Source organism: Oryx dammah, unplaced genomic scaffold (assembly GCF_014754425.2).
Source record: "Oryx dammah isolate SB20612 unplaced genomic scaffold, SCBI_Odam_1.1 HiC_scaffold_24, whole genome shotgun sequence".
NCBI classification, from domain to species: Eukaryota; Metazoa; Chordata; class Mammalia; order Artiodactyla; family Bovidae; genus Oryx; species Oryx dammah.
In genome coordinates, this window is record NW_024070208.1 from 56218253 (window position 1) to 56221007 (window position 2755).

The following is a 2755-nucleotide window of genomic DNA, read 5'->3' on the forward strand; positions in this document are numbered from 1 at the left end:
TGTGTTTTTCAAGGAAATTTTAATAACAAGGTAGATAACATATGCTTATCTAACATGTGTGTTTCTATCACGGAAGCGAAAGCAAAACATCCTGTTTATTGGGTAATTTATGGTCCTTGTATGTGTGTGCATTGCAGGGCAATTTGAAAAATACTGTGATTATAATTTTAGAACTTCAGAATCTGAATAAGTACCAGAGTTCTCTTTTTTATATGTAAAAAGAAAAGAAAATACTTTGAAAATTCTTTGAAGTTTGGACAAAAATTCTGTAGCTATATTCTTAGATCATTCTGTAGAGTTTTCACGATTCAGATGATACAAGGGAAGTTTCAGATCAGTGTTTTAGAGAATTTGTTTCACCTCTCATGATCTCATTAATCAGGAGAATGTTGGTGGCGATAACAGTGCAGAAGTGAAGAAGCTGTTTCTACACAAAATAGTTATCCCATGTGTCTACACCTTCTGCTACCACTGGCTCACCTGTGTTCAAGTCCACATCCACAAGTAGACATGATTCCAAATGTTCTGCTTGAATTTTAACTAATGTTTCCAAAGGTTTAAAACCAGAATCCTGAACAAGAATTTTGGGATAAGGAGCAAGGCATTGGTAAATGCACTCCAAGTTGGGTCCTGACCTTTACACTGGGCTTGTATTTAATCTATGGATATTCATAGACAAGTCCTGCACATCCCAAACAATCAGGATTTCGGTCACCAAGAGAATTTGGTGCATAAGCAAGAGTCAGCCCTTCCGCATTTCTCCTTTTAGCACTTCTCAGATCTAGTCTGCCTTCTTTTCAAAAGCATCTAAAAAATTGTGTCAATTTCCTTTCAACGAAGAACAGCAAATTCTTTATCTGAATCACTACAGACTTTCTTTTTCAGGTCTATTATTTTTTGACTCTGTCTTCAGTGAATTTTGTTTTAGCTTTTACTAGTTTCTCCTTCTCCTCTGTACTCTTGTAATTAAAAAAAAAAAAACACAGAAATCACCTCTGTTTTTTTTTTTTCATATTCTAATAACATCACATTGTATCTGAGGATGCACACCTCTCTTACTCTCTTTTTCATATCAGGATGCTGTGCCCCCTTGTCCAAAATAAGATCTCTGATTAATCCAGGATTGGTTTCAGGTTTATGTTTCATTCCCATGATCTCAACCATGATGAGGTCAATAGGTTCATCTTTCCTTCTTATGCCCAAAATAGAGTTCACTGTAGCCTTTGTTAATACATCAGCAAGGTCAGCATGAACTTTAGCTCATAGAGATATCCAGGGCACATTTATCTATAAGTGTTTCCCTGTCCATCTCTTTGTTTACTTTGTTCCAAAAACTGAAGTGCATTTCCTTTGAAGTTTCAAATACTTTTGTAATTATTCTGGGATGAAGATCTTCAAACATGTAGAGAGCCATGTGCTTTCAGTTCAGTTCAGTCACTCAGTCGTGTCCGACTCTTTGTGACCCTATGAATCGCAGCACACCAGGCCTCCCTGACCATCACCAACTCCCGGAGTTCACCCAAACTCATGTCCATTGAGTCCGTGATGCCATCCAGCCATCTCATCCTCTGTCATCCCCTTATCCTCCTGCACCCAATCCCTTCCAGCATCAGAGTCTTTTCCAATGAGTCAACTCTTCGCATGATGTGGCCAAAGTACTGGAGTTTCAGCTTTAGCATCATTCCTTCCAATGAACACCCAGGACTGAACTCCTTTAGGATGGACTGGCTGGATCTCCTTGCAAACCAAGGGACTCTCAAGAGTCTTCTCCAACACCACAGTTCAAAAGCATCAATTCTTTGGTGTTCAGCTTTCTTCACAGTCCAACACTCACATCCATACATGACCACAGGAAAAACCATAGCCTTGGCTAGATGGACTTTTGTTGGCAAAGTAATATTTCTGCTTTTTAATATGCTATCTAAGTTGGTCATAACTTTCCTTCCAAGGAGTAAGTGTCTTTTAATTTCATGGCTGCAGTCACCATCTGCAGTGATTTTGGAGCCCCCAAAAATAAAGTCTGACACTGTTTCCACTGTTTCCCCATCTATTTCCCATGAAGTGATGGGACCAGATGCCATGAGCTTCGTTTTCTGAATGTTGAGCTTTAAGCCAACTTTTCACTCTCCTGTTTCACTTTCATCAAGAGGCTTTCTAGTTCCTCTTCACTTTCTGCCATGTGCTTTAGGAGCTCTCTAATGATTAGGACATTGAAAGTATACCATCCACAATTTTGTCATCCTGGGTGGTTGCTACTTTGGCTGTTAAGGAGTTTGTCAGGTGTTGAATTTGCAATTTATGAAGAAGCACATTTCCATCTTTAGTAGCTTGATGTCTCCAGCACCAGAAGCAAGCATCTTCATGGTGCCCTTAGGTTCTAAGTTGATCCTCAGCACGTCCTACATCCCTTGAACCCCTGCACGGCACTGATATTGACCACCAATGCTGCTTGGGCTCAGGCCACCTAGGCCTTGGGGTTTAGGATTTTCACAGCCACCATAGCTGACCCAGCAGAGGAAGATTAGAGTCCTGGCATATGGAAAGCCCTGAGGCAGTTCAGTGTGACCAACAACTTACTTTTTCTTTACTGCAAATTCAGAATTCTTTATAAAAAGTATCAGTGAGTTTCTAATTGCCAATTTCAGCTAACCTTTGCTGAATTGATCTTACCCTATCTCTTTGCTGAGGTAGATTCATAATACACTTTCTATAATGCTTCTCTATGCCTGATATCTTCATCTTCTGGTTCTTCTCT

The 2755-nt window shown here is 39.7% G+C and overlaps 1 pseudogene; it reads right to left on the minus strand.

Moving 5' to 3' along the window:
* Positions 1-798: 798 nt before the first annotated feature.
* Positions 799-2500, minus strand: LOC120883274 (annotated as a pseudogene).
* Between the last annotated feature and the right edge of the window lie 255 nt (positions 2501-2755).